Consider the following 12,005-nt stretch of genomic DNA (forward strand, 5'->3'; position numbering starts at 1 on the left):
CAAAGGAGTTAGCCTCTTCCTCTGCCTGGGATCAGGAGTAGACTGAAGACAGCTGGGAGACCAAGCAGGCAGGGGTGGGGGGTGGGGGTCCTGGGCTTCTTGGGACATTGGGAGAAAGAGGGAGAAGTCACAGGCTGGGGACACCCCTGCAAGGGAGGAATCAGGAGGTCCTAGGCTCGAGTCCCAGTTCTTCCTCATTAGCTTTGTGAACAGGGTCAAGTCGCTCCACCTGTCTGAGCAATTTCCCCATCTGTAAATTGGGCATGTTAATACCCCTTCCTCACGTGATCGTTGTCATAGTGGCACAAGACTGGGCCCAGAGTAAGTTCAGTAAGAGGGACCCTGGTAAGATGCTGTGAGCAAACACACTATAATTCTCAGATGCCCAGGCTGTGGCCCAGCAGGTCTGGGTTCAAGCCTCAGTTTTGTTGTGTGACCGGGTAAGTTCATCAATATCACTAAGCCTCAATTTCTTTATTTCTAAAATAGAAGTAATTGTTGTTGTTGTTGTTGTTGTTGTTGTTGTTGTTGTTGTTAGAGACAGAATCACCCAAGCTGGAGTGCAGTGGTGCCATCACAGCTCACTGCAGCCTCATACTCCTGGACTCAAGTGATCCTACTGCCTCAGCCTCCTGAGTAGCTGGGACTACAGGCACAAGGCACAGCACCTCGCTTTTTTTTTTTTTTTTTTTTTTTTGGTGGAGAATAGGGTCTCACTTTATTGTCCAGACTGTTCTCAAACTCCTGGCCTCAAGTAATCCTCCTGCCTTGACCTCCCAAAGTGCTGAGATTACAGGCATAAGCCAACATGCCCTGCCTGAAATAGGAGTAATTAGCAACTACCATAGCTCCTGTGGTTGTTCAAGGAATTAATAAGGCACCATTTCCACAGGCTTACCTGGCACACAATAAACGTGACCTGCCTTCCAGCTCAGGGCCCTCAACTTGACTGCAGCATTTTCTATCAAGGAGTTGCTGCTGAATTCAAGGACCTGATCCATACTGGACCCCTTAGATTCCTTCTCCCATTTATCCTTCTAACAGCCCAGTGAGGCAGGTACTGTTATTAACACCCATTTTACAGATGGAGAGACTGAGGCAGAGAGAGATGAAGTGGTGGAGCCAGAATTTGGAGGCTCCTTGCCTTGTAGCCCTGTGTTCCAGCTTCTACAAAGAACCATCCTGACCCCAGGGGCAGGACAGAGGAAGGTTCATGCAGAGATCTTCACAACTCACAGAGCACCAGCCAAAGGTTTATTATGACTTCACCTCTCCAGGATGGGAGCAGGCAGCATCGGGGACTTCAGTTAAGCCCCCTTGCCTCTGTCTGAGAGGAGTTGCCCTGCAGAGACCTTGGAGGTCATAAGTAGGGAGGGGCTGGAGCTCAAGGCATGAAGGCTGGAGCCTGGCCCAATGGAGTCATTTCCTAGTCCCCAGCAAATTGGGCCCCTGTGCAAGTCTAATAGGAGACCTAAATGGTCAAGAGCATGAACTTGAGCCAGGTTTGATTCAGACTCTTCCACTTACTAGCTGTGCCTTCCTGGATGTTTCTTAACGTCTCTGTGTCTCAGTTTCTGCATCTGTAAAAGAGAAATGATATTGATAGGACCTACTTTGTAAGATTATTGGGAGGACTAAGTTAATATAGTGTATTACATAGTCAGCACCATGTCAGTATTTACTATTATTATTTTTATTTTTATCCTCATAACTATTCCTTGGAGGCTGGGGAGGAGGCTTCAGGAAGTCCCCTTATCTCCCTGAGCTGCACTTTCCTAACCTGACAGTGAGAGTAATAATACCTGCCCCATGTCCTTCACAGCTTGTTGTGAGCCTCAGAGGAGACAACTGGTGGGGAAGCAGCTTCTAGATTGTAGAATTCAATATAAACGGAAGGGAGTGGTGTTGTCACCGTTATTAGTAATAACTATAATTATTATGGAAATTAGTCAGCAGGTCCCAGAGGCATCTCCATCTTATCCACTCCCCTGCGTTTATGAGTGGGACTTGGAGTCTGGGGCTCCAGGTAGGCTCTGAGGCTGTCATTTGCAGAGGCAAGCTGGGCAAGGGGAAGGAGGATCACGCGGAAGGTGGAGGCTGTGTGCAGAGGTGAGCAGGGCTGGACCACCCTCACCACTCACAACATCTCCAGGGGCCCCAGAGCTTTGAAGAACTGTTTGCAAGGGAATATGATCAGAGAACCCCAGCATCAGCCTGACCTCCCTAAGCTGACCCTCAGCTGGGAAAAGGAGGGAGTGTCGTCCACGGCCTCCAAGCAGCCCGGCAGTGCTTTGGGCAGCCCAATATTCATCAGGGTTATAGGCCAGACGGGACATGCAGGAGACCTTGTTAAGCCCGATTCCCTACAATTGATGAGCCTATTAATCCTAGCTTGGTGCCATTTTTAATAACATCATAACCATTTATTAGTGTCGTCAGATAATTAGTCTTCTCCCTAGCCCATAGAAAGCATGGTAAAGGCTTGGCAATATTATTACTTCCTTATTAGGGATCTGAATGTAGGCGTAAAGATGATGAATGCCCACCTTTGTAAGTATCTGCCCCCCGGGGCCCATTTGGAGGCCTTGGGTGGAGTCTCTGACCAGCAGGACTTAAAAAGCCCATCCTGGCTACTCCCTGCTCGCCTCCGTCCCATGCCACATGGTCTTCCAAGGGTTGCAGAGAAGGATGGGGTAGCTAGAGGATGCATCGCCTCCTGCTGACACACTTGCCTGCCCCAAGTCGCCTTGAGCTATAAGGGCAACAAACACGATCAGACAGAGCAGTGATTATTCCCTCCATCCCCCATCTTTCTTCCAAATTTTGCTCTCTCTATATTTACTGCCTGCTTGTCTGTTTCCTCTTTCGAAAATCTTCTACTCACATCCGTGCCTTAAATTATTCCCACGTGTTTTGATGACTCTGGAATCTAACCGAAATGGGTTCAAATTCTGGGTCCAGCACATTTCAGCTGACAGAGGGAAAGTTATTCCATTTCTCTGGCCTCCATTTCCATATCTATGAAATGGGGATAATAAAAGAGCCTCCTGCCCGGCATTGGTGGGAAGATTTAATGAGATATGGCACCAAAATGCTTCGCCGAGTTCCCGGTGCTCAGTAAATGCTCAGTACACAGAAGCTGTCCCTCTCATCACTGTTCCTTCCAGGGACAGCCTCCCTATCTAAAGTGTGTCCAAGATTCAATGTGATGGCGGTGGGAGGGTGGCCCCTCACCCATGGTCTTCCTGCCAGGCCACAGTAGTCCAGGACCTAGACCTTACCCCCACTGGATCCAAACAGGGAGCCTCGAGGAGCTGACTCACATTGATCAGACGCATAGGGAACTGAGGCACCCACCAAGGTGCCACCTTCTTACTTTACTTGGGGCATTGGCCCTTTCTGACACTGGGAGTCCCCATCTGCCATCCAGAGCTTCTGTGTCCTGGCACCAGGTGCCCAGGAGCCCACTTGGAGAGTGCGGAGGCAGAACCCCTAGAGTGGAGAGCCTGGAGCCAAGAGGAGGGCTGCTGCCTAAAAAGGGGGAAAGAGGCAGGCCTTGAAGAGTCTCAGGTGCTGAACCAAAGAACTGGACTTTAATCCCAAGGGCTATGGAGAATTTGAACCCACTGAATCGGAGCCAGGGAGTGACATCAACTTGGCACTGGAGGAAGGTCACTCTGCTGCTGGGCCAAACCTGAGCCAGTATGAAGGCCATTGCTGGGACCCGAACAGGGCGAGCATGGTGGCCTCACTTAGAGTGCTGCTCTAGGAAAGGAGGGAAGTTGATGCACAGCCAGCAGACAAGCAGGTGGAACCGATGAGGCTGGCGATTGCTTGGATGGACGAGGCGGGGATAAGGGAGGCATCACGGACAGGGTGTAGAATTCTACTAGGACAGTTAAGGAGGTGATGGTGTCCTGCTCACATCAAAAGCCCCCTGGAGAAATTTGAGGATTTGGGAAACATAGACCCATTTGGGATGTGTTGGGATTGGGGTCCTCGTAGATGACTGACTCTGTGGCTGGGCACTTGGAGGAAGGAGCAGGGCTGGAGGCTGAGCCCTAGGAGTCATCAGCACATTCTTCAGGGAGCCTGGGAGGTGAAGACGAGAGTTGCTCAGGGAGAGCAGAGATAAGGACCTGAGGTGGGACCCTGAATGGCACAGATGAAAGGGTGGAAGCCACAAGATGCCTAGGCTGGCAAGGCTGGAGGGGAAGGAAGAGAATCAGGAGAGCGTGAGGTGAAGGAGGCCCAAGGAGGAAAGGCTACTAGAAAGAGGGTAGGGTCACTGGCCACAAGGAGGTCAAGGGAGATGAGGAATGAGCATCCAGGAGTTGGCACAAGCGTGACCTCCTGGGGGTACAAGGTCAGCCCCAGCAGGGTCCTTGAGTGCTCCTGTTCTCAAATTTCACCCTCGGAGACCCAGGATTCTGTTCTGGCTGCTCTCCTAGCCCCCTGCATCAGAGCAGGAGGGAGGCTAATGGGGATGCATAAAAGCTCTGCAGGCCTCAGGAAATTCATTCTTTTCTCTAAGTTGTTACATCTCACTGCAGTATGGATGGCCAGATAAGACGTGTTCCCTGCCTCATAGATGGGGCTGGACCAAGATGAAGTATGGAACACAATGGAGACAAGGAGTCATCACGGGTAGCCTTAACATATCGTACACTTTCCTATGGAGAAGTTGCACCACCCACACATCCCCTCTGCTTCCCAGTAACATTGAATGCAGACCAGGGAGACTGGCACAGCTAGAAGTGCCCATTTCCCTGTGTGATTCTTCTTACCAATGGGGAGCACCTGATGGGCTAAACTTGGCTGCTGCCCCAACACCTGGCAAGGGCTGGACATACACAGAGCAGCCTCACTGAATGAGGGATATGTGGGTGAACACATGGGCTTGCATGCTTTGCCCAGAGGCATGGTTGTTGTGGGGTCATGACTAGCTAGCTTCCCAGCCGTGGTGTGTGAGAGGAGGGTCTCATGTCAAGGCCATGACCCCATTGCCCACTGTGTCCACCATCTTCCAATTGGAAGCAGATCTGAGTTCTGGCCCGCATGCATGGGTGTCAGGAGGAGCCTCACACCCTTGTTTGTGTGGCCAGGAAATGTTCTGCCCAAGCTACCTTCTTTGGGCTAGGCCAGCACACTTGCAAGCAAAGCTTGCTGGGAGCTCCCCTAGGGCAAGTCAGAATCCTGGAGGGGACAGGGCAGTTGAGGGCAGGGGAAACTGCAAAGCTGGACTCTTGTTGGAGCAGCCAGGTTGCCCGGAGCAATGACTGTGGAGCCCTGGGGGAGCTTGGGATGTCTCCAGGGTCTGTCTGGGGAAACCAGGGAAACAGGTGAGGGGTGCAGGAGGGACTTGGGGTCCCATTGAGAGTCACCGCAGAACTGTCAGCTCCAGAATTCAGTGAGCAGAGACCAACCTGGGGAAAGGCCTGGAAAGAGCCTGGCAGGGATCCGGGTCCAGACAAACAGGTGTAAGAGAGCAAGAGGGCTTCAGGGATGGAGTATTGGGGGAAACTGAGGTCAGAAGGAGCAGCTGAAACATACAAGCTCCTCTGCTGAGGATCATTCGTTCTTTCATCAATTCCACGAAACTTTATTGAGCAATGTCTCAGCCTGGGAGCCTGCAGAGCAGAGCTTGAGGCAGGGGATTATGCCATTACTCAATTAGGGGTTGTGATGCCAGGGGGATAATGAGGGGCAGGGCAAGGGATGTGGAGCAGGAAGGAAGAACGCAACACAAGGATGTGTTATTGAGCTGGTTGCCATAGAGGGTGACTAATTTCTCAGTCTATGAGTCTGCACCCTGGAAATGCCTTGCAAAGTGTATCTCAGGACCATCTCTTGGGGTAAGCAGAGGAAGGGAAAACAGGTTTATCCACTGGCTCCTGACTCTCATGCATTCTGGGTTTGGCATGGTGAGCATGGGAGCCAATCGGGATCTTGCAGCAGCGTCTATGAGAAGCCACAGTGCTGGAGGCCAGAGGTGGCCAGTTGGGCAGGCATTGAGATGCTGTCAGATTGGACCTGCGTGAGGTTGGCCAGAGCCAGAGGATCTGAAAGTCTGCGTGAGAGGGGTCTGAGCCCAGCCCCCACTGATAATGTGCCAGACCCGGGGCAGTGACTAGGGAGTGGGGGTGACCCAGGCAGACATGGTCCTTACCCTCCAGGGGCAAACAATGAATCAGACAAGTGAGATTTCATTAAGATTTTGATCAGTGCCGCAACGGGGAAGATAGAGGGCTTTGGGAGTATAACCCTGAAGAAAAGGCCTCAAGCTTCCCTGAGGAAGTGACTCTTAGGCTGCGCCGACCCGAAGAATGAGGAAGAGATGTCCCAGGTAGGTCTAAGACACATGCCTGGGTGGATGGCGGAGGCTGCTGAAGTCTCCACCTGGTCAGGGCCTGGCTGGGGCTGTAGCTGAGTGCATGGAGTCCCGGAGCACTGGCAGGACTGTGCTAGGGTTGGCCCTGGACAGACAGCACCCTTGTGGACATGCAGGGAGTGGGGAGGGGATTCTTTTAGAGATGGTGATAGAGATTGTGGTGCATCCTTTGGAGTGTGCCCTGAAGCAGGGAAATCCCATGGAGCCTTCCTAAGAGACAGGCACAGGCTGGTCCCCATGGGGACTCAGGAACCAGGCAGTTCTCCCAGGCTTGGGAGAGGCACACCCGCCCTTTCTCACTGTCAGACATCCGTCAGCTCAGGAGGCCTGTGTGCCAACCACAGGGACATGACTCACTGGTTGACATGAATTTTCTAGCACCTGTTCCCCATCTATTTAGATATATGTGGGCTTTTCAGGGTGCTGTTTTCCAACATTATCGATGGCCACAGTGCTAATTGTTGAGTTTGACAGCTAGCTGGTAGGTCATCCACAGATATTCTCTCTGACTTGCTATCCCCCTGCCCCTACTCCCCTTTCCCTGCCCTGCCAACTCAGGAGGGTGGCACTCCTGAGACAGCGCCTGCTGGGGGGGTCTCTTTTAAACCTCCAGTGCTCCCAGTGACTGATTTATTCATTTCTTCAATAAATCTATCGAGTCAGGCCCCGTGCTAGCAGCCGTGGATACAGAGGTGAACAAAATAGGCAGGATCTCTTCCCTGATCCTCAAGATCCTACACTCTAGTGGAAGAAATGGGCAATTATCTGTGAACATATGAACAGATATAAATATTCAATAAGAGCGAGTGTTCTGGGCAAGGAATGTGGATGGGTGGAAGAGCTTCCCTGGCTCCCAGACTGGGGCCTGGGCTGACAGGTCCTGTAGATCAGAGAGCGGTGGGGAGTCGCTGTGACCCAGCCCAGGAAACTTTGGGGGAAGATCTTGGAGACTTGAGAGGTAGGAGCTAGCCATGCCCTGTCCACTTCATCAGCAGCAGTCAGGGGAATCCAGGAAGGGCATCTGGTTATGCAGCAGAAGCTGGTGATGAGGTTTGGGCGAAGAAGGACATGGATTTGGGAAGTTGTCCCCCAACCCCAGTTATGGCCATGGCACTATGAACTCTGGTTTCCCTGCCTCCAGGTGGGTTGGCAGGTGTGATGGGAAGATCTGTTTTCAAAGACACACTACCATTGCCCCCACTGTGTCCCGTCTTCCTCTTAACTAGGAACTAGACCTTGGTTCTGGCCTTCATGTGTTGGCCCCAACTCCTATCTGCAATGCCAAGGAAGGCTCCACCCAATCCCACTGCCCCAGCCTAGAGCAGGGCTTTTTGGAGCTGGACATGCTGGGAGCTCACCTGGGGGCAGGAGAAAGAGATGGGCTCCAAAGGTGGACCCTCCCCAGGCCAGTCAGGTTGCCCAGGGCAGTGACTGGGGAGCTCTGTGGAGGTGAGAATTCACCAGGACCTCTCTGAGGTGGGAATGAGGGCAGGTGAAGGCTATCGGTGCTAGGGTCCACTGACAGGTCAGAAGGAAGAAGGGTAGCAATGTTCAGGTGGATTCTTCAGGGGCCAGGGCACAAGCAGCAGGCTCTAAACTCTGGAGAGAGGCGGGCAGGGGACAGGATTGGGTGAACTGGCAGGAGTTAGTGCAGGGGACCTGAGGCCAGAGCTTAGCCCATTAGGCTGGGGTAAGCAGAACCCTTGGGGGTATTTTGATGCTCATTCTTTCAGCAAAATTTGATTGAGCCCCTACTTTGTGCCAGGCTTTGTGTTAATCCCTAGAGACACATCAGTGAGTGAAATAAGCTCATTCCCCACGCTCCTGGACTGTATATCCTGGCAGAGGAGCTGGGCATCCCACAGTGGCTTACAAATAAAAAGTCCATAGTGATAAAGGCACACAGGAGCAGTGCGGGGGCTACAGGAGTGTGTAACCGGGACCTAGCCTGGGGGCAGGGGGGCTCCGTGCCTTCAGCTCCCTTGGGCTGTGCTCGGGCAGGCCCTGCCCTGTCTGGGTTAATACGACTGTCAGGGAATGAGTTGTGGGGAGAGAACTTGCAGTGATGGGACACGGAGCCCATGGTGCCTCCAACCTGGGGACCCCTATGGGGTCTATGAAGCAGAGAAGACCTACCCATTCTTCCCGAAGGACAGAGGCACAGGGATGGAGCTTACTGGGTCTCAGAAACTGGGCTATATCCTCTCAGGCCCAGGAAGGGTAAACACATCTTTCCTCACTGTTAGGCCGTGAGCCTGCTGTCAGCTCAGGAAACCAGTGAATGAATCACAGGTACTAGTAGTTGACCCATCAGTTGACACTTATGAATGAGCTAGCACCTGTTCCCCTCTGTTCAAATGTGTGGACTGTTCAGGGTGTTGGTTTGTTAGGTTCATGTCCAGGGCCCTTCAGGGACACAGTGTGTTCTTAAGCTTGGAGGCTGTGGCTCAGCCACAGACACCATCTGTGACTTGCTTTATCCTCTTGTAAATGGCCATGTGCTCTGTGAGCTGACTCAGAGGACACGCTCGCTGGGTGCCTCGTCTAAACCAGCAACATCCTACTCATTCATTCACAGAGTCTCTACGAAAGGCCTACTATGTGCCAGACACTGTGCCAGCCATGGGGCACACAACGGTGAAAAGGTGACAGGCTCTGGCCTCAGTCTCCTGAGCTTATGGTTGGGGGAGTTGGAAACACCCAGAGAATCAGCCAATGCCTCTAAAATCACAACCGTGATCAGTGCTGGGAGCGACAAGTGCCTGGTGCGATGAGAGCAGTCACCAGGGAGTCCTGATTTCCTCTGAGGCTTGTGTCTGTGGAAGCGATGATTGGGCTGAGATCTGAAGCAGAAGTCAGCATTCACTAGACAAAGAGTTTGGGGAGGAAGAGGTTCCGGGTGGAGAACAGTGCATGTGCAGCATCCGGAGGTAAGAGAGAGAACATGGATCGGAGGGGCTGCAGGAAGGCTGGGAGGAAGAGAGGAGGGGAGGACAGTGTGAGAAATGTGGGAGAGCCTTTCAATGCAGCAGCCACCAGCCACAGGGGGTTATTTAATTTTAAGCTTTAATTAATTAAAATTCAATTAAAGTATAAATTCAGTTCCTTAGTCTTACCAGCCACATTTCAAATGCTTGACAGCCACGTGTGACCCACAGTTGCCGTATTGGTTAGTGCAGATAGAGAACCTTTTCATCGTTGCAGGAAGCTCTGTTGGACAGCACTGGACTAGATCATGCATGGCTGTAAGCAACCCTAGTAAGAATTTTTTTATCCTAAGGGCATTAGGAAGTCCTGACTTACTTTAATTAGCACCATGGATAGGGACAGATTCTAGTTGGAGAAACACCACTTTGGGAAAAGAGCAGAAGGTGAATTCCATGATGCCACATACCAGAGAGGTGGGCGGGATGCCAGCAGAGTCCCTGGGGAAGAGTCCCGTATGCATGGCAGGAGTGAGGCTGGTTTACTTAGACAGCTGTGGAAGCAGCAGAGGGACCTGGAGGTGGCAAGGGTATACCAGCAGCTTTCTGCAGCTGCAAGGCTTCCAAGCCAGGCAATGTGAAGTGTATGCTGGGAAGCCCCATGGTCAGGAGCCAGGGTCAAGTTCAGGTCTCTAGGAATGCAACACTGGGCTCAGGACAAGGCAGGGTGGGTCCAACCATGAAGCTTGCCCTTCAGAGTAGGACAGGTGCTAAGGTGGGGACAGCAGCAGGCTGTGGAAGGAGCCCCATGCATCCTGCACAGGGTCTAAGTGGCAGGTATGTTAGTTCCCTAGAGCTGCCACATCAAATGGCCATGAACCACCAGTGCTGGAGGTCAGAAATGAGAAATGAAGGTGATAGCATGGCTGTTTCCTTTCGGAGGCTCTGAAGAAGAACCTGTTCCATGCTTCTCTCCAGTCTTCTGGTGTGGCTGGCAGTCCCTGGTGCTTTTGGCTTGTATCTGCTTTTCCAGTCTCTGCCTCCAGCATCACATGGCCTTCTCTGTGTGTATCTGTGCAACCTCTTTTCCTCTTTTTTTTTTTTTTTTTTGAGACGGAATCTTGCTCTGTTGCCCAGGCTGGAGTGCAGTGGTATGATCTCTTCTCACTGCAACCCTCGCCTCCAAGTTCAAGCGATTTTCCCTGCCTCAGCCTCCCAAGTAGCTGGGATTACACGTGCATGCCAGCACACCCAGCTAATTTTTGTATTTTTAGTAGAGATGGGGTTTCGCCATGTGGGCCAGGCTGGTGTCGAACTCCTCACCTCAAGTGTTCCACCCACCTCGGCCTCCCAAAGTGCTAGGATTACAGGCATGAGCCACTGCTCATGAGAGAAAGCCTCCTCTTTTTCTCTTCTTTTACGGGCACCAGTCATTGGATTTGGGGCCCACCTTCATTCAGTATAACTTAATTTTAACTTGATTTCATCTGCAAAAACCTTATTTCCAAATAAGATCACACTCACCAGTATCAGGAGTTAGTATTTGAACATAATGTGGGGGGACATAATTCAATCCACTACATGTGGCTTGCATGGTAGAGTGGTAAAATGTTGAACTTTGAGATCACAATGAACTGGGTCCAAGTACCGGCTCAGCCACTTACCAGTTTAAACAAGCCTCCTAGCCTGATTAAGCCACCCTGTCCCCATCTGGAATATGGCGAGGATGTTGACCACCTGGCAGGGATACTGGGAAGATGGCATAGGCATAGGCAGCATAAGCAGTACGCTGAGTCATGCTTGGCATGTTCGATGGGGATCCCAAGTAAGAGGCGGAAAACGGAGATGAGGAATCTGGTAGGGACTATACTTGGGAATCCAATCAGGCAGCTTGCAGCAGGGACACCAGACACAGGTAGCAAGTTGGGAGTCAGAGGCCAGATCTCAGACCCTTGGGAGGACCCCTGTCCTAAGAGAAGGCTGATCGGTGACAAGTTGTTAGAGCTGGGACCACAGACCCAATCCCATTCCTGGCAGGAAGATGTCCAGGTTTTAGTCTGGAGTACAAGGCAGGTTTCAACCAGCAGCCAGGGTATCTGGAGACTGAGGACCAAAAGATGGAGCTATAGCAGGTTGAATTGTTCTTACCCTCAAGGGTGTGATAGAGTAGGTGGGGTCAGGTGACCTCATGCAAGGATAGAGGAGACTGGGAGGAGGAGGAGCCAGGAGGGCCCCAACAGATTCTTGGTAAGTGGAAAGCTGCTTATGGGGATGAAGTAGTGTCCTGGGAAGACCGTTCTGCCTGCTCCAGAGGCTTAGAAATAATACAGAAAGGTCCTTGGTGAGGCAGGAGGGCTAACAAAACACCCATTAGACCAATGAAAGTGTTGTACAAGTCAGGGGTTTGATGTCGTTCAAGGACATGATTGCTGTAAATATTATAGGAAAGACCAAGGAGCTTCTCTTCAAGCCTCAGTTTCCTTCTGTTAAAAAAAAATGTGGGGTTGGAATAGATGTATTCCTCGAATAGACTTGAAGTTCTCTCATCCAGCTCTGACAGCCTATGATTTTATGAATCATCCTCAAAGAAAACTTGCACAAGTGGGAAGAGCCTGCCAAGATTGGGCCTTTCATTGTGAGTAATGAACTGAAACAGCAAAGGCTTGACATCTGTTCCCATCTTTCAAGGG

General features: G+C 51.6%; 1 protein-coding gene across 1 annotated transcript in view; it reads left to right on the top strand.

The window, feature by feature from the left end:
* The window catches only part of GRIK3 (glutamate ionotropic receptor kainate type subunit 3), a 238,139-nt gene that overhangs the window by 193,980 nt on the left and 32,154 nt on the right, over positions 1 to 12,005 (top strand). The window lies entirely within an intron of this gene.

This window comes from Trachypithecus francoisi, unplaced genomic scaffold, assembly GCF_009764315.1.
Source record: "Trachypithecus francoisi isolate TF-2019V2 unplaced genomic scaffold, Tfra_2.0 Lachesis_group12, whole genome shotgun sequence".
NCBI classification, from domain to species: Eukaryota; Metazoa; Chordata; class Mammalia; order Primates; family Cercopithecidae; genus Trachypithecus; species Trachypithecus francoisi.